Below are 19,540 nucleotides of genomic sequence, written 5' to 3'. Positions count from 1 at the left end.
GTCCCAAATTTTGGGATTTTTCCATTTTTGGGGTCCCAAATTTTGGGATTCTCCAATTTTTTAAGGTCCCAAATTTTGGGATTTTTCCATTTTTAGGGTCCCAAATTTTGGGATTTTTCAATTTTTTAGTGTACCAAATTTGGGGATTTTTCCATTTTTGGAGTCCGTAATTTTGGGATATTTCAATTTTTAGGGTCCCATGTTTTGGGATTTTCCCATATTTGGTTCTCAAATTTTGGGATTTTTCCATTTTTGGGTCGCAAATTTTGGGATTTTTCCATTTTTAAGGTCCCAAATTTTGGGATTTTTCCATTTTTATGGTCCCAAATTTTGGGACTTTTGATTTATTTAGGGTCCCAATTTTTGGGATTTTTTAATTTTTTAGAGTCCCAAATTTTATGATATTTTCATTTTAGGGTCCCAAATTTTGGGATTTTTCCATTTTTAAGGTCCCAAATTTTGGGATTTTTCCATTTTTGGAGTCCCAAATTTTGGGCTTTTTCCATTTTTAACGTTCCAAATTTTGGAATTTTTGGAGTCCCAAATTCTGGGATATTTCAAATTTTAGAGTCCAAATTTTGTGATTTTTTCATTTTAGGGTCCCAAATTTTGGGATTTTTCAATTTTTCAGAGTCCCAAATTTTGGGATTTTTCCATTTTTAGTGTCCCAAATTTTGGGATTTTTCCATTTTTATGGTCCCAAATTTTGGGATTTTTCCATTTTTAGAGTCCCAAATTTGGGGATTTTTCCATTTCTGGGTCCCAAATTTTGGGATTTTTCCATTTTTAGAGTCCCAAATTTTGTGATTTTTTCATTTTAGGGTCCAAAATTTGGGGATTTTTCAATTTTTTGGAGTCCATTTTTGGGATTTTTCAATTTTTAGAGTCTTAAATTTTGGGATTTTTCCATTTTTAGGTCGCAAATTTTGGGATTTTTCCATTTTTAGGGTCCAAAATTTCGGGATTTTTCCATTTTTCAGAGTCCCAAATTTTGAAATTTTTTCATTTTAGGGTCCCAAATTTTGGGATTTTTCCATTTTTAGGGTCTCAAATTTTGGGATTTTTCAATTTTTTAAGGTCACAAATTTTGGGATTTTTCCATTTTTAGTGTCCCAAATTTTGGGATTTTTCAATTTTTTAGTGTCCCATATTTGGGGATTTTTCCATTTTTAGGGTCCCAAATTTTGGGATTTTTCAATTTTTTAGTGTCCCAAATTTGGGGATTTTTCCATTTTTGGAGTCCGTAATTTTGGGATATTTCAATTTTTAGGGTCCCATGTTTTGGGATTTTCCCATATTTGGTTCCCAAATTTTGGGATTTTTCCATTTTTGGGTCGCAAATTTTGGGATTTTTCCATTTTTAAGGTCCCAAATTTTGGGATTTTTCCATTTTTATGGTCCCAAATTTTGGGACTTTTGATTTATTTAGGGTCCCAATTTTTGGGATTTTTTAATTTTTTAGAGTCCCAAATTTTATGATATTTTCATTTTAGGGTCCCAAATTTTGGGGATTTTTCCATTTTTAAGGTCCCAAATTTTGGGATTTTTCCATTTTTGGAGCCCCAAATTTTGGAATTTTTCCATTTTTAATGTTCCAAATTTTGGAATTTTTGGAGTCCCAAATTCTGGGATATTTCAAATTTTAGAGTCCAAATTTTGGGATTTTCCCATATTTGGGTCCCAAATTTTGGGATTTTTCAATTTTTTAAGGTCACAAATTTGGGGATTTTTCCATTTTTAGTGTCCCAAATTTGGGGATTTTTCCATTTCTGGGTCCCAAATTTTGGGATTTTTCCATTTTTAGGGTCCAAAATTTTGGGATATTTCAATTTTTCAGAGTTCCAAATTTTGGGATTTTTCCATTTTTAGAGTCCCAAATTTTGTGATTTTTTCATTTTAGGGTCCCAAATTTGGGGATTTTCCCATGTTTGGGTCCCAAATTTTGGGATTTTCCCATGTTTGGGTCCCAAATTTTGGGATTTTTCCATTTTTCGGGTCCCAAATTTGGGGATTTTCCCATATTTGGGTCCCAAATTTTGGGATTTTTCAATTTTTTAAGGTCACAAATTTGGGGATTTTTCCATTTTTAGTGTCCCAAATTTGGGGATTTTTCCATTTCTGGGTCCCAAATTTTGGGATTTTTCCATTTTTAGGGTCCAAAATTTTGGGATATTTCAATTTTTCAGAGTCCCAAATTTTGGGATTTTTCCATTTTTAGAGTCCCAAATTTTGTGATTTTTTCATTTTAGGGTCCCAAATTTGGGGATTTTCCCATGTTTGGGTCCCAAATTTTGGGATTTTCCCATGTTTGGGTCCCAAATTTTGGGATTTTTCCATTTTTCGGGTCCCAAATTTTGGGATTTTTCCATTTTTAGGGTCCCAAATTTTGGGATTTTTCCATTTTTGGGTTTCTTTTTTTGTTCTCTGTGATTTTGGGGCTCCCAATTCCCCCCTGCCCCGCTCCCCTCTCACCTTCCTGCCGGGCCCCGCTCTGCCTTTGCCTCTGATCCCGTCCCAGGGGGAAATTCCCGCCCGGCCCTGGGGGGGTTTTGGGGTTTTTGGGCTTTTTGGGGCTCTGTTCAGGTGGGAGCCCCAACACCCCAAATCTTCCTCCTGCAAAAGAGAGAAAATGGAGAAAATCCACAAAATCTGCTCAAAAATAGGAAAAAAAAATTGAAAAAAATCAAAAATTCCAGGTCAAAATTACAAAAAAAAAAAAAAAAAAAACAAAAAACAAAACCCAAAATTCCAGCCAAGAAACGCCAAATATCCCCAAAATCCCAAAAAATCCCAGCCCGGGATCCCCAAAATTCCCTGAATCCCAAAAATCTCAGCCCAAAACCCCCAAAATTCCCAATCCCAACGTCTCCCAAAATTCCCCTCAAGAAAACCCCACAAAAATCCCAAAAAATCCCACCCAGAATCCCCAAAAATCTCCCAAATTCCCAAGTCCAAATCCCACAAAAACCCCACAAAAATCCCAAAAATCTCAGCCCAGAATCCCAGAAAAATCCCAAAAATTCCAGCCCCAAACCCCCAAAAAATCCCCCCAAAATTCCCCCAAATCTCAGCTCAGTACCCCAAAAATCCCCTCAAAAAACCCCACAAAAATCAAAATAAATCCCAAAAATCCCCTCAAAAAAACCCCACAAAATCAAAAAATCCCAAAAATCTCCCAAATTCCCAAGTCCAAACCCCACAAAAACCCCACAAAAACCCCAAATATCTCAGCCCAGAATCCCAGAAAAATCCCAAAAATTCCATCCCCAAAATCCCAAAGAATCCCCCCAAAAATCCCAAAAAAATCCCCCAAAATCCCAACCCCAAACCCCAAAAATCCCAAAAATCCCCCAAAGTTCCCAAAAACCCCAAATCCCAAAAAATGCCCCAAAATCCCAAAAATCCCAACCCCAAACCCCAAAAATCCCAAAAAATCCTCCAAAGTTCCCAAAAAACCCCAAATCCCAAAAAATGCCCCAAAATCCCAACCCCAAACCCCAAAAATCCCAAAAATTCCAGCCCCAAACCCCAAAAATCCCAAAAATCCCAAAAAACCCCAAAAATCCCAAAAAATCCCCCAAAATCCCAACCCCAAAAACTCAAAAATCCCAAAACTGCCCCAAAATCCCAAAAATGCTCCAAAATCTCAGCCCCAAACCCCAAAATTCCCAAAAATCCCAAAAATCGCAGCCCCAAACCCCGAAAATGCCTCAAAAATCCCAAAAATCCCAGCCCCAAACCCCCAAAATCCCAAAAAATCTCCCAAAATCCCAAAAAACCCCCAAAATCCCAAAAATCCCAAAAATGCCCCAAAATCCCAACCCCAAACCCCAAAAATCCCAAAAAATGCCCCAAAATCCCAAAAATCCAAAAAATCCCAAAAATCCCAAAAAATCCCAGCCCCAAACCCCAAAAATCCCAAAAATGCCCCAAAGTTCCCAAAAAACCCCAAATCCCAAAAAATGCCCCAAAATCCCAAAAAATGCCCCAAAGTTCCCCAAAAAAACCCAAAAAACCCAAAAAATGCCCCAAAATCCCAAAAAATCCCCCCAAAATCCCAAAAAATGCCCCAAAATCCCAACCCCAAACCCCAAAAATCCCAAAAATTCCAGCCCCAAACCCCAAAATTCCCGAAAATCCCAAAAATCGCAGCCCCAAACCCCAAAAATCCCAAAAATCCCAAAAATCCCAGCCCCAAAAATCCCAAAAATCCCCAAAAGGCCCCAAAATCCCAACCCCAAACCCCAAAAATCCCAAAAATCCCAAAAATCCCAGCCCCAAACCCCAAAAATCCCAAAAATCCCAAAAATCCCAACCCCAAACCCCAAAAATCCCAAAAATCCCAAAAATCCCAAAAATTCCAGCCCCAAACCCCAAAAATCCCAAAAATCCCAGCCCCAAACCCCAAAAATCCCAAAAATGCCCCAAAATCCCAACCCCAAACCCCAAAATTCCCAAAAATCCCAAAAATCCCAAAAATTCCAGCCCCAAACCCCAAAAATCCCAAAAAATCCCCCAAAGTTCCCAAAAACCCCAAATCCCAAAAAATGCCCCAAAATCCCAGCCCCAAACCCCAAAATTCCCAAAATTCCCAAAAATCCCAGCCCCAAAAATCCCAAAAATGCCCCAAAATCCCAACCCCAAACCCCAAAAATCCCAAAAATCCCAAAAATGCCCCAAAATCCCAACCCCAAACCCCAAAATTCGCAAAAATCCCAAAAATCCCAAAAATTCCAGCCCCAAACCCCAAAAATCCCAAAAAATCCCCCAAAGTTCCCAAAAACCCCAAATCCCAAAAATTCCCAAAAATTTCAGCCCCAAACCCCAAAATTCCCAAAATTCCCAAAAATCCCAGCCCCAAAAATCCCCAAAATGCCCCAAAATCCCAACCCCAAACCCCAAAAATCCCAAAAATCCCAAAAATCCCAAAAATGCCCCAAAATCCCAACCCCAAACCCCAAAAATCCCAAAAATCCCAAAAATCCCAGCCCCAAACCCCAAAAATCCCAAAAAATCTCCCAAAATCCCAAAAAACCCCAAAAATCCCAAAAATGCCCCAAAATCCCAACCCCAAACCCCAAAATTCCCAAAAATCCCAAAAATCCCAAAAATTCCAGCCCCAAACCCCAAAAATCCCAAAAATCCCAAAAATCCCAACCCCAAACCCCAAAAATCCCAAAAATCCCAAAAATGCCCCAAAACCCCAACCCCAAACCCCAAAATTCCCAAAATTCCCAAAAATCCCAAAAATGCCCCAAAATCCCAACCCCAAACCCCAAAAATCCCAAAAATCCCAAGAATTCCAGCCCCAAACCCCAAAAATGCCTCAAAAATCCCTCGGGGTTTTTGGGGTTTTTGGGGTTTTTGGGGTTCAGGCCCTGCTCCTCATTTGGGGTTTTTGGGGTTTTTGGGGTTTTTGGGGTTTTCTTTGGAGTTTTTTGGGTTTTCTTTGGGGTTTTTTGGGTTTTCTTTGGGGTTTTTTGGGGTTTTGGGGTTTTCTTTGGGGTTTTTGAGGGTTTTGGGGTTTTGGGGTTTTCTTTGGGGTTTTTGGGGTTCAGTCCCTGCTCCTCATTTGGGGTTTTTGGGGTTTTTGGGGTTCAGTCCCTGCTCCTCATTTGGGATTTTTTGTTTTCTTGGGGTTTTTTGGGGATTTTTGGGGGGATTTTTTGGGGTTTTTGGGGTTTGGGCCCTGCTCCTCCTTTGGGCTTTTTGGGACTTTTGAGGTTTTTTGGGGTTTTTGGGGTTTGGGGTTTCAGGCCCTGCTCCTCATTTGGGGTTTTTGGGATTTTTTTTTTTTGTGGTTTTGGGGTTCAGGACTGCTCCTCTTTGGGCTTTTTGGGGTTTTCTTTGGGGTTTTTGGGTTTTCTTTGGGGTTTTTGGGGTTCAGGCCCTGCTCCTCATTTGGGGTTTGGGGTTTTTGGGGTTTTTGGGGTTTCTTTGGGATTTTTGGGTTTTCTTTGGGGTTTTGGGTTTTCTTTGGGGTTTTTGGGGTTTCAGGCCCTGCTCCTCTTTGGGGTTTTTGGGATTTTTGGGGTTTTTTGGGGTTTCTTTGGGGTTTTTTGGGGTTTTGGGGTTTTCTTTGGGGTTTTTGGGTTTTCTTTGGGGTTTTTGGGGTTTCGGGGTTTTTTGGGGTTTTGGGGTTTTCTTTGGGGTTTTTTGGGTTTTCTTTGGGGTTTTTTGGGGTTTTGGGGTTTTTTGGGGTTTTGGGGTTTCTTTGGGGTTCTTGGGTTTTCTTTGTGGTTTTGGGGTTCAGGCCCTGCTCCTCATTTGGGATTTGGGGTTTTTGGGATTTCTTTGGGGTTTTGGGGTTTTCTTTGGGATTTTTGGGGTTTTGGGTTTTCTTTGGGGTTTTTGGGTTTTCTTTGGGGTTTTTGGGGTTTCAGGCCCTGCTCCTCTTTGGGGTTTTTGGGATTTTTGAGGTTTGTTGGGGTTTCTTTGGGGTTTTGGGGTTTTTTGGGGTTTTGGGTTTTCTTTGGGGTTTTTGGGGTTCAGGCCCTGCTCCTCATTTGGGGTTTTTGGGTTTTCTTTGGGGTTTTTGGGTTTTTTTGAGGTTTCTTTGGGGTTTTTGGGGTTCAGGCCCTGCTCCTCATTTGGGATTTGGGGTTTTTGGGGTTTCTTTGGGGTTTTTTGGGTTTTCTTTGGGATTTTTGGGGTTTTTGGGTTTTCTTTGGGGTTTTGGGTTTTCTTTGGGGATTTTGGGGTTCAGGCCCTGCTCCTCATTTGGGGTTTTTGGGTTTTCTTTGGGGTTTTTTTGGGGTTTCTTTGGGGTTTTTGGGGTTCAGGCCCTGCTCCTCATTTGGGATTTGGGGTTTTTGGGGTTTCTTTGGGGTTTTTTGGGTTTTCTTTGGGTTTTTTGGGGTTTTTGGGTTTTCTTTGGGGTTTTGGGTTTTCTTTGGGGTTTTTGGGGTTTCAGGCCCTGCTCCTCATTGGGGTTTTTGGGATTTTTGAGGTTTGTTGGGGTTTCTTTGGGGTTTTTTGGGGTTTTGGGGTTTTCTTTGGGGTTTTGGGGTTCAGGCCCTGCTCCTCTTTGGGCTTTTTGGGGTTTTCTTTGGGGTTTTCTGGGTTTTCTTTGTGGTTTTTGGGGTTCAGGCCCTGCTCCTCATTTGGGGTTTTTGGGTTTTCTTTGGGGTTTTTGGGGTTTCAGGTTTTTTTTGGGGTTTTGGGGTTTTCTTTGGGGTTTTTTGGGGTTTTGGGGTTTTTTGGGGTTTTGGGGTTTTCTTTGGGGTTTTGGGTTTTCTTTGGGGTTTTTGGGTTTTCAGGCCCTGCTCCTCATTTGGGGTTTTTGGGACTTTTGAGGTTTTTGGGGTTCAGTCCCTGCTCCTCATTTGGGATTTTTTGTTTTCTTGGGGTTTTTTGGGGATTTTTGGGGGGATTTTTTGGGGTTTTGGGGTTCGGGCCCTGCTCCTCCTTTGGGCTTTTTTGGGGTTTTTTGGAGTTTTGGGGTGTTTGAGGTTCAGCACCTGCTCCTCCTTTGGGGTTTTGGTTTTTTGTATTTTTTTTTTTTTTATTTTTTGAGGTTTTTTGGGATTTTTTTTTTTTTTTTAGAATTTTTGGGATTTTTTGTGTGGTTTTTTTTTTTTTTTATTTTTTGGGGTTTTTTGGGATTTTTTTAAAGAATTTTTGGGGTTTTTTGAGTATTTTTTAGGATTTTTGGGGTTTTTGGGGATATTTTAGGATTCCTGGGTCCCTCACCTGCTCCTCCTTTGGGCTTTTTGATTTTTTGTGGGTTTTATTTTTATTTTTAGGTGTTTTTTGGGATTTTTTGGCATTTTTGGTTCCATCACCTGCTCCTCTTTGTGGTTTTTGTGTTTGTTTTTTTTTTATTTTTGGGGTTTTTGGGATTTTTTTTTAGAATTTTTGGGATTTTTTGTGTGGGTTTTTTTTGTTTTTTTTTCATTTTTTTGATTTTTTGGGTTTTTCTGTCCCTCACCTGCTGCTCCTTTGGGGTTTTTGTGTTTGTTTTTTTTTATTTTTGGGCTTTTTGGGGATTTTTTTTTAGGATTTTTGGGATTTTTCGTGTGGGCTTTTTTTGGTTTTTTTTTTATTTTTTGGGTTTTTTGGGATTTTTGTGTCCCTCACCTGCTCCTCCTTTGGGGTTTTTGGTTTTTTGTGTTTTTTTATTTCTTGGGGCTTTTTGGGATTTTTGGTTCCATCACCTGCTCCTCCTTTGGGGTTTCTGTGGGGTTTTTTTGATTTTTGGGGTTTTCTGGGATTTTTTTTTAGAATTTTTGGGGTTTTTTGGGATTTCTTTTTGATTTTTTGGGGACTTTTGGGATTTTTTTTTAAATTTTTGGGGATTTTTTGGGGTTTTTTGGGTTTTTCTGTCCCTCACCTGCTCCTCCTTTGGGGTTTTTGTGTTTGTTTTTTTTATTTTTGGGCTTTTTGGGGATTTTTTTTTAGGATTTTTGGGATTTTTCGTGTGGGTTTTTTTTTGTTTTTTTTATTTTTGGGGTTTTTTGTGTCCCTCACCTGCTGCTCCTTTGGGGTTTTGGATTTTTTGTGGTTTTGTTTTCATTTTTTAAATTTTTTTTGGGTTTTTGTGTCCCTCACTGGCTCCTCTTTGGGGTTTTTGTGGTTTTTTTTTATTTTTGGGGCTTTTTGGGATTTTTTTTTAGAATTTTTGGGATTTTTTGTGTGGTTTTTTTTTTTACTTTTTGGGTTTTTTTGGGATTTTTTTTTTTTTAGGATTTTTGGGATTTTTTGAGGGTTTTTTTGGGATTTTTTGGGATTTTTGGGAGCATCAGCTGCTCCTTTTTTGGGGGGTTTTGATTTTTTGGGATTTTTTGGCATTTTTGGTTCCATTACCTGCTCCTCCTTTGGGCTTTTTGATTTTTTGTGGGGTTTTTTGATTTTTTGGGGTTTTGTAGGAATTTTTTAGGATTTTTGTGTCCCTCACCTGCCGCTCCTTTGCGGTTTTTGTGGTTTTTTTTTATTTTTGGGGTTTTGGGGATTTTTTTTTAGAATTTTTGGGATTTTTTGTGTGGTTTTTTTTTGGTTTTTTTTCATTTTTTTGATTTTTTGGGATTTTTGTGTCCCTCACCTGCTCCTCCTTTGGGGTTTTTGTGTTTTTTTTTTTATTTTTGGGCTTTTTGGGGACTTTTTTTTTTTAGAATTTTTGGGATTTTTTGTGTGGTTTTTTTTTGGTTTTTTTTCATTTTTTTGATTTTTTGGGGTTTTTGTGTCCCTCATCTGCTCCTCTTTGGGGTTTTTGATTTTTTGGTTTTTTTTTTTATTTTTTTGGGCGTTTTTGGGATTTTTTGGGAATTTTGGTTCCATCACCTGCTCCTCTTTGCGGTTTTTGTGGTTTTTTTTTATTTTTGGGCTTTTTGGGGATTTTTTTTTAGAATTTTTGGGATTTTTTGTGTGGTTTTTTTTTTGGTTTTTTTTCATTTTTTTGATTTTTTGGGATTTTTGTGTCCCTCACCTGCTGCTCCTTTGGGGTTTTTGTGTTTGTTTTTTTTTATTTTTGGGCTTTTTGGGGATTTTTTTTTAGGATTTTTGGGATTTTTTGTGTGGGTTTTTTTTGGTTTTTTTTCATTTTTTTGATTTTTTGGGGTTTTTGTGTCCCTCATCTGCTCCTCTTTGGGGTTTTTGATTTTTTGGGGTTTTTTTTTTTTATTTTTTTGGGCGTTTTTGGGATTTTTTGGGAATTTTGGTTCCATCACCTGCTCCTCTTTGTGGTTTTTGTGTTTTTTTTTTTATTTTTGGGGTTTTGGGGATTTTTTTTAGAATTTTTGGGATTTTTTGTGTGGGTTTTTTTTGGTTTTTTTTTTATTTTTTGGGTTTTTTGGGGTTTTTGTGTCCCTCATCTGCTCCTCTTTGGGGTTTTTGGTTTTTTGTGTTTTTTTTTTTTATTTTTAGGTGTTTTTTGGGATTTTTTGGCATTTTTGGTTCCCTCACTTGCTCCTCTTTGGGGTTTTTGTGTTTTTTTTTTTTATTTTTGGGCTTTTTGGGGATTTTTTTTTAGAATTTTTGGGATTTTTTGTGTTTTTTTTTTGTTTTTTTTTCATTTTTTTGATTTTTTGGGATTTTTGTGTCCCTCACCTGCTCCTCCTTTGGGGATTTTGTGTTTGTTTTTTTTTTATTTTTGGGCTTTTTGGGGATTTTTTTTTAGGATTTTTGGGATTTTTCGTGTGGGTTTTTTTTGGTTTTTTTTATTTTTGGGGTTTTTTGTGTCCCTCACCTGCTGCTCCTTTGGGGTTTTGGATTTTTTGTGGTTTTGTTTTCATTTTTTAAATTTTTTTTGGGTTTTTGTGTCCCTCACTGGCTCCTCTTTGGGGTTTTTGTGGTTTTTTTTTATTTTTGGGCTTTTTGGGATTTTTTTTTAGAATTTTTGGGATTTTTTGTGTGGTTTTTTTTTTACTTTTTGGGTTTTTTTGGGATTTTTTTTTTTTAGGATTTTTGGGATTTTTTGAGGGTTTTTTTGGGATTTTCTGGGATTTTTGGGAGCATCAGCTGCTCCTTTTTTGGGGGGTTTTGATTTTTTGGGATTTTTTGGCATTTTTGGTTCCATTACCTGCTCCTCCTTTGGGCTTTTTGATTTTTTGTGGGGTTTTTTGATTTTTTGGGGTTTTGTAGGAATTTTTTAGGATTTTTGTGTCCCTCACCTGCCGCTCCTTTGGGGTTTTTGTGGTTTTTTTTTATTTTTGGGGTTTTGGGGATTTTTTTTAGAATTTTTGGGATTTTTTGTTTTTTTTTTTTGTTTTTGTTTTTTTTTCATTTTTTTGATTTTTTGGGATTTTTGTGTCCCTCATCTGCTCCTCTTTTGGGCTTTTTGATTTTTTGTGGGTTTTATTTTTATTTTTAGGTGTTTTTTGGGATTTTTTGGCATTTTTGGTTCCATCACCTGCTCCTCTTTGTTGTTTTTGTGTTTTTTTTTTATTTTTGGGCTTTTTGGGGATTTTTTTTTAGAATTTTTGGGATTTTTTGTGTGGTTTTTTTTTGGTTTTTTTTCATTTTTTTGATTTTTTGGGGTTTTTGTGTCCCTCATCTGCTCCTCTTTGGGGTTTTTGATTTTTTGGTTTTTTTTTTTTTATTTTTTTGGGCGTTTTTGGGATTTTTTGGGAATTTTGGTTCCATCACCTGCTCCTCTTTGTGGTTTTTGTGGTTTTTTTTTTTATTTTTGGGGTTTTTGGGATTTTTTTTAGAATTTTTGGGATTTTTCGTGTGGTTTTTTTTGTTTTTTTTTTCATTTTTTTGATTTTTTGGGATTTTTGTGTCCCTCACCTGCTCCTCCTTTGGGGTTTTTGTGTTTGTTTTTTTTTATTTTTGGGCTTTTGGGGGATTTTTTTTTAGGATTTTTGGGATTTTTTGTGTGGGTTTTTTTTGGTTTTTTTTTTATTTTTTGGGTTTTTTGGGGTTTTTGTGTCCCTCATCTGCTCCTCTTTGGGGTTTTTGATTTTTTGGGTTTTTTTTTTTATTATTTTTTGGGGGTTTTTGGGATTTTTTGGGAATTTTGGTTCCATCACCTGCTCCTCTTTGTGGTTTTTGTGTTTGTTTTTTTTTTATTTTTGGGGTTTTTGGGATTTTTTTTTAGAATTTTTGGGATTTTTCGTGTGGTTTTTTTTGTTTTTTTTTCATTTTTTTGATTTTTTGGGATTTTTGGTTCCCTCACCTGCTCCTCTTTGGGGTTTTTGTGTTTGTTTTTTTTTATTTTTGGGCTTTTTGGGGATTTTTTTTTAGAATTTTTGGGATTTTTTCTGTGGGTTTTTTTTGTTTTTTGGGATTTTTGGGATTTTTTAGGATTCCTGGGTCCCTCACCTGCTGCTCCTTTGGGCTTTTTGATTTTTTGTGGGGTTATTTTTAATTTTTTGGGGATTTTTTTGAAGATTTTTTTTAGGATTTTTTTGTTTTTCTGGGATTTTTTAGGATTTTTGGGTAAATCAGTTGCTCCTTTTTTGGGGTTTTTGATTTTGTGGGGTTTTTCTTTAATTTTTTGGGGGATTTTTGGGATTTTTTGTGGTTTTTGTGTCCCTCACCTGCCCCTCCTTTGGGCTTTTGGATTTTTTGGAGATTTTTGGGATTTTTTGGGATTTTTGGGTGCATCGTTTGCTCCTTTTTGGGGGTTTTTGATTTTTTGCGGGTTTTGGATTTTTTTGGGCTTTTTTAGGATTTTTTTTAGGATTTTTGTGTCCCTCACCTGCTCCTCCTTTGGGCTTTGGGATTTTTTGTGGGTTTATTTTTTTATTTTTATTTATTTTTTGGGATTTTTGTGTCCCTCACCTGCTCCTCTTTGGGGTTTTTGGTTTTTTGTGGTTTTTTCCTTTTATTTTTTGGGTTTTTTTGGGATTTTTAGGATTTTTGGTTCCATCACCTGCTCCTCCTTTGGGGTTTTTGTGGGGTTTTTTTGATTTTTGGGGTTTTTTGGGATTTTTTTTAGAATTTTTGGGGTTTTTTGGGATTTTTTTTGATTTTTTGGGGATTTTTGGGATTTTATTTTAATTTTTGGGGATTTTTTGGGGTTTTTTGGGTTTTTTCTGTCCCTCACCTGCTCCTCCTTTGGGGTTTTTGTGTTTTTTTTTTTTTTATTTTATTTTTGGGCTTTTTTGGGGATTTTTTTTTAGAATTTTTGGGATTTTTCGTGTGGGTTTTTTTTGGTTTTTTTTTATTTTTTGGGTTTTTTGGGGTTTTTGGTTTTTTGTGTTTTTTTATTTCTTGGGGCTTTTTGGGATTTTTGGTTCCATCACCTGCTCCTCCTTTGGGGTTTTTGTGGGGTTTTTTTGATTTTTGGGTTTTTTTGGGATTTTTTTAAAGAATTTTTGGGGTTTTTTGGGATTTTTTTTTATTTTTTTGGGATTTTTTTTTTAATTTTTGGGGATTTTTTGGGGTTTTTTGGGTTTTTCTGTCCCTCACCTGCTCCTCCTTTGGGGTTTTTGTGGGTTTTTTTTTTTTTTTTTATTTTTGGGCTTTTTTGGGGATTTTTTTTTAGAATTTTTGGGATTTTTCGTGTGGGTTTTTTTTGGTTTTTTTTATTTTTGGGGTTTTTTGTGTCCCTCAGCTGCTGCTCCTTTGGGGTTTTGGATTTTTTGTGGTTTTGTTTTCATTTTTTAAATTTTTTTGTGGTTTTTGTGTCCCTCACCTGCTCCTCTTTGGGGTTTTTGATTTTTCAGGATTGTTTTTGATTTTTTGAGGTTTTTTGGGATTTTTGGGTCCCTCACCTGCTCCTCCTTTGGGGTTTTGGTTTTTTGTGGGTTTTATTTTTATTTTTGGGGTTTTTTGGGGTTTTTTTTAGAATTTTTGGGATTTTTTCGGTGTTTTTTTTGTTTTGTTTTTGTGATTTTTTTGTTATTTTTTGGGATTTTTGTGTCCCTCACCTGCTCCTACTTTGGGGTTTTTGATTTTTTGGGGTTTTTATTGATTTTTTGGGTTTTTTGGGGATTTTTTTTTTTTAGGATTTTTGGGATTTTTTTTGAGGGTTTTTAGGATTTTTTGGGATTTTTGGGTCCCTCACCTGCTCCTCCTTTGGGGTTTTTGGTTTTTTGGGGTTTTTTTTCGATTTTTTGGGATTTTTGGTTCCATCAGCTGCTCCTCCTTTGAGGTTTTGGTTTTTTATGGGTTTTATTTTTATTTTTGGGGGTTTTTTGGTGTTTTTTTTTTAGAATTTTTGGGATTTTTTGTGTGGGTTTTTTTTTTGTTTTTGGGTTTTTTGGGATTTTTTAGGATTCCTGAGTCCCTCACCTGCTCCTCCTTTGGGGTTTTGGATTTTTTGGGGTTTTTTTTATTTTTTGGGGTTTTTTGGTCCCTCAGCTGCTTCTCCTTTGGGTTTGTTTTTTTGTTTTTTTGTTTTTTTTTTTTTCTTTTTTTTATTTTTTGGGGCTTTTTAGGATTTTTTTTATAATTTTTGGGATTTTTTTGTGTGTTTTTTTTTTTAATTTTGGTGTTTTTTGGGATTTTTTTTTTTGGATTTTTGGGATTTTTTGGGATTTTTGGGTCCCTCACCTGCTCCTCCTTTGGGGTTTTGGTTTTTTGTGGGTTTGTTTTTGATTTTTTGGGGTTTTTTGGGATTTTTTTTTAGGATTTCTGGGGTTTTTTGAGTTTTTTGGGATTTTTTGGGATTTTTGGTTCCCTCACCTGCTCCTTTTTTGGGATTTTTTGATTTTTTTGGGCTTTTTGGGATTTTTTAGGATTTTTGGTTCCATCAGCTGCTCCTCCTTTGGGGTTTTTGATTTATTGTGGTTTTTTTTTTTATTTTTGGGGATTTTTGGGGTTTTGTTTTTAGGATTTTTGGGGGTTTTGGGGTTTTTTCTTTGTTTTTTTGGGGTTTTTTGGGATTTTCTAGGATTTTTGGATAGATCATCTCTTCTTTTTTGTTGGGTTGTTGATTTTTTGGGATTTTTGGGTGCATCACCTGCTCCTCCTTTGGGGTTTTTCATTTTTTGGGGCTTTTATAGATTTTTTGGGGTTTTTTGGGTTTTTTTTTAGGATTTTTGGGACTTTTTGAGTTTTTTTTTTTTATTTTTGGGGGTTTTTGGGATTTTTTAGAATTTTTGATTCCATCAGCTGCTCCTCCTTTGGGGCTTTTGATTTTTTTAGGCTTTTTTTTATATTTTTGGGGGTTTTTTTAGTTTTTTAGGGGTTTTTTGAGATTTCTTGGGATTTTTGGGTACCTCAGCTGCTCCTCCTTTGGGGTTTTGGATTTTCTGTGGTTTTTTTTTTTGATTTTTTGGTTTTTTTTGTTTTTTTTTAATTTTTTTCATTTTTTGTGTTTTTTGTGTCCCTCGCCTGCTCCTCCTTTGGGGTTTTTTTGTGTTTTTTTTTTTTATTTTTTGGGGTTTTTTGGTGTTGTTTTTAGGATTTTTGGGATTTTTTGCGTGTTTTTTTGGGATTTTTTTTTAGGATTTTTGGGGTTTTTTGAGTTTTGTTGGGGTTTTTTGGGATTTTTGGGTCCCTCACCTGCTCCTCCTTTGGGGTTTTGGATTTTTTGGGGTTTTTTTTATTTTTTGGGATTTTTTAGAATTTTTGGGTCCCTCACCTGCCCCTCCTTTGGGGTTTTTGGTTTTTTGTGGGTTTTTTTCATTTTTCGCGGGTTTTTGGGATTTTTTTCTTAGGATTTTTGGGATTTTTTGGGATTTCGGTTCCATCACCTGTTCCTTTTTTGGGGTTTTTGATTTTTTGTGGGGTTTTTGATTTTTTTGGGCTTTTTTTGGGTTTTTTGGGTCCCTCACCTGCTCCTCCTTTGGGGTTTTGGATTTTTTTGTGGGGTTTTTTTATTTTTTGGGTTTTTTGGGTTTGTTTTTTTAGGATTTTTGGGGTTTTTTGGGATTTTTTTTTAGATTTTTTGGGATTTTTTGTGTGGTTTTTTTTTTTTGTTTCTTTGATTTTTTTTTTTATTTTTTGTCTTTTTGTGTCCCTCACCTGCTCCTCCTTTGGGGTTTTGATTATTTGGGGATTTTTGGGATTTTTGTGTCCCTCACCTGCTCCTCCTTTGGGGTTTTGATTTTTTGGGTTTTTTTTTTGATTTTTTGGGGATTTTTTGGGATTTTTGTGTCCCTCACCTGCCCCTCCTTTGGGGTTTTTGATTTTTTGTCAGTTTTTTTGATTTTTTGGGTTTTTTTTTTTTTGACTTTTTGGGTTTTTTTAATTTTATTTTTTGGGGGTTTTTTTGTGATTTTTTTATTTTTGGTGTTTTTGTGTCCCTCACCTGCTCCTCTTTGGGGTTTTGGATTTTTTGGGGTTTTTTTTGATTTTTTGGGATTTTTTAGGATTCCTGTGTCCCTCACCTGCTCCTCCTTTGGGGTTTTGGATTTTTTGTGGCTATTTTTTTTATTTTTGTGGGGTTTTTTTATTTATTTTTTTATTTTTTGTGTTTTTGTGTCCCTCACCTGCTCCTTTGTGTTTTTTTCCCACCCCTCTTCTCCCGCTCTCCCCGGGGGTTTCTGGCGCCGTTTGAGCTCCCGGAACTCCCGGTACAGACCTGGCAAAGGAAATTGGGGTTTTTAAATTTGGGGACATGGAGGGAAATTTAAAAATTTGGGAATTTTGGGGAAAAATCAGGGAAAATTGGGGAAAAATCAGGGAAAATTTGGGGAAATTTGGAGAAAATTTGAGAAAAATTGGGATTTTTGGGGGGAAATTTGGAGAAAATTTGGGAAAAATTAGGATTTTTTGGGGAAATTTGGAGAGAATTTGGGGAAAATTCGGATTTTTTGGGGAAATTTGGAGAAAATTTGAGAAAAATTAGGATTTTTTGGGGAAATTTAGAGAATTTGGGGAAAATTAGGATTTTTGGGGAAATTTGGAGAAAATTTGTGCATTTTGGAAGGAAATTGGAAAAAATTGGGATTTTTAGATAAAAATGATGCAGAAATTGGGAATTAGGGGGAAATGGGGAAAATTGAGGAAATTTTGAGATTTTGGGGGAATTTGGGGGAAAATTGAGAATTTGGGGGATTTGGGGAAAAATTTGGAGGAAATTTTGGTCAAAATTTGGAGAATATCTGGGAATTTTTGGGGAAAATTTTGGAAAAATTTGGGAGATTGGAGAAAAAATGGGAAATTTGGAGAAAATTTGGGAAAAGAATAGGATTTTTTGAGAATTAGGTGAAAAATTGGGGAATGTGGGGGAAAACTGGGAATTTTTGTGGAAAATTTGGGAATTTTGGGATAAATTTGGGGATTTCAGGAAAATGGGATTTTGGGGGGAAAATTCGGGGAAAATTTGAGAATTTTGGGGCAATTTTGAGGAAATTTGGTATTTTGGGGGTAAGTTGGGAATTTTGGAGAATTTGGGGGAAAAATTGGGAAATTTTGGGAGAAATTAAGGAAATTTGAAGGAAATGTGAGAATTTTGGGGTATTTGAATGAAAATTGGGAAAATTTGAAGGAATTTTAGGAAAACATGGGAAATTTGAGGAAAAATTGGGAAAATTGGGGAGAAATTGGGAATTTTGGGGTAATTTTGAGGAAAATTTGGGAATTTATTGGGAAATTTGGGGGAAATGTGGGAATTTTGTGGGAATTTTATGGAAATTTTGGGGGAAAATTGGGAATTTTTGAGAATTTTGGGAAAAAATGTGAGACGAATTTTGGGGTGAAACATTGGGAATTTTGGGGTAATTATGAGGAAAAATTTGTAATTTTGGGGAAATTTAGGATTTTTTTTTTAATTTGAGGGGAAATATGAGGGGGAAAATTGGGATATTTGGGGGAAAAATCAGAAAATTTGGGTAAAATTGGGAATTTTTGAAAATTTTGGGGAAATGTGAGGCAAATTTTGGGGAAAAAATTGGGAAATTGGGGGAAAAATTGGGAATTTTGGGGAAAAATTGGGAAATTGGGGGAAAAATTGGGAATTTTGGGGTAAAAAATTGGGAAATTGGGGAAATTGGGAATTTTGGGGTAATTATGAGGAAAAAATTGTAATTTTGGGGTAAAATTTGGGAATTTTGGGGCAATTTCCAGGAAAATGTGAGGAATTGGGTGAAAATTGGGAATTTTCAGAATCAGGGGAAGTTTAGGGGGGAATTTGGGAAAATTTGAGAATTTGGGGGTAATTTTGAGGAAAAATTGGGAAATTTTAGAATTTTTCAGGGGAATTTGGGGGATTTTGGGGCAATTTTGAAGGAAAATTTGTAGTTGGGGAAATTTGGAATTTTTTTTAAAAATCTGAGGGATTTTGGGGAAAAATTGGGAATTTTTTAGGAATTTGGGGGTAATTTCGAGAAAAATTTGGGTAAAATTGGGGATTTTTGGGGAAAATGTGAGGCAAATTTTGGGGAAAAATTGGGATATTTGGGGAAAATTTGGGTATTTTGGGGAAAATTGGGGGAATTTCGTAAAATTTGGGGATTTTGGGGTAAATTTTGGGATTTTGGGGGTAAATTTGGGGATTTTTGGGCACTCACTGCGAGTTTCCTCTGGAGCCTCATCGATGTCGGCCTGGAAGGAAAAAAATCCCAAAAAATGAGAAAATTTGGGAATTGCCCCAGATTCTGGGACAGGGGAAGGATTTGGGGGTTTTGGGGTTTTTTTTGTGGGGGATTTTTGGGATTTTGGGGTTTTATGGGGGATTTGAGGGTTTTTATTGGGGATTTTTGGGGGGATTTGGGATTTTGGGGGAATTTTACGGTGAAAAAAACAAAGGAAAAATTTTTAATGGGGAAAAAAACCCAAAACTCTTCCAAGGACCCCCCTGAGGCTCTCCCTGTTCTGAGCCCCCCAAACACCCCCAAACATTGCAGGGACACCCCAAAAATCTCATAAAACAAAAACCCCCATCCCAGGACCCCAAAATCACCCCAAGGACACCCCAAAGACCCCCCTAAACCAAATCCCCCCATTCCAAGGATCCCCCTAAACCACTCTCAAAACCCCCAAAACCACCCCAAGAAAACCCAAGACCCCCTTAAACCAAATTTCACCATTCCAGGACCCCCCAAAACCACTTCAAGGGCCCCAAAACCCCCCCAAGGTCCCCCCAGTCCCGGGGCTCCCCTCAGGAATTTTCCCCTCGGGAATTTTCCCCTCAGGAAAATTCTCCTCACGTTTCCCCTCAGGAAAATTCCCCTCAGGAATTTTCCTCTCAGGATTTTTCCCCCCAGGAATTTCCCCTCACGTTTCCCCTCAGGAAAATTCCCCTCACGTTTCCCCTCAGGAATTTTCCCCTCAGGGATTTTCCCCTCACGATTCCCCTCAGGAAAATTCCCCTCAGGGATTTTCGCCTCACGTTTCCCCTCAGGAAAATTCCCCTCAGGGATTTTCGCCTCACGATTCCCCTCAGGAATTCTCCCTTCAGGAATTTTCCCCTCAGGAATTCTCCCCTCAGGATTTTTCCCCCCAGGAATTTCCCCTCACCATTCCCCTCAAGAATTCTCCCCTCAGGGATTTTCGCCTCATGATTCCCCTCAGGAATTCTCCCCTCAGGAATTTTCCCCTCAGGAATTCTCCCCTCAGGATTTTTCCCCCCAGGAATTTCCCCTCACGATTCCCCTCAGGAATTTTCCCCTCCGGAATTTTCCCCTCACGAGTTTTCCCCTCAGGATTTTTCCCCTCAGGAATTTCCCCTCACGATTCCCCTCAGGAATTCTCCCCTCAGGGATTTTCCCCTCACGATTCCCCTCAGGAATTCTCCCCTCCGGAATTTTCCCCTCACGAGTTTTCCCCTCAGGATTTTTCCCCTCAGGAATTCTCCCCTCACGATTCCCCTCAGCCGCACCGGGGTGGGTTTGCGCTGCCGCTCCCGCAGGAATTCCGCTTCCCAACGCTTCAGCAGCACCTTCAGCTCCTGCTGCCGCTCCATGGCCGCCAAAGCGGGATAAGGGTCGGGATTTGGGGTCTGGATCGGGAATTGGGGTCGGGATTTGGGCTTTGGATCGGGAATTGGGGTCGGGGATCGAGGGAGACGCCGGGGGGATCCCAGAGCCGCCTCAGAGCGAACCTCCCGCTCCCGCCAACCGCCAGCCAATAGAAAGGCAGGAATCAATGATTGACAGTCAAATGAGCCAATGGGAATGCGAATGTGCAAGAGCCCACCCGTGTCGCCTTAAACCAATGAGAAGTTTTAAAAGCATTGACGGACAGCTGTAGAAGCCAATTGAAATAA

The sequence above is a fragment of the Ammospiza caudacuta genome, chromosome 1 (assembly GCF_027887145.1).
Source record: "Ammospiza caudacuta isolate bAmmCau1 chromosome 1, bAmmCau1.pri, whole genome shotgun sequence".
In the NCBI taxonomy this organism is placed as follows: domain Eukaryota; kingdom Metazoa; phylum Chordata; class Aves; order Passeriformes; family Passerellidae; genus Ammospiza; species Ammospiza caudacuta.
This window is presented reverse-complemented; position numbering follows the sequence as displayed.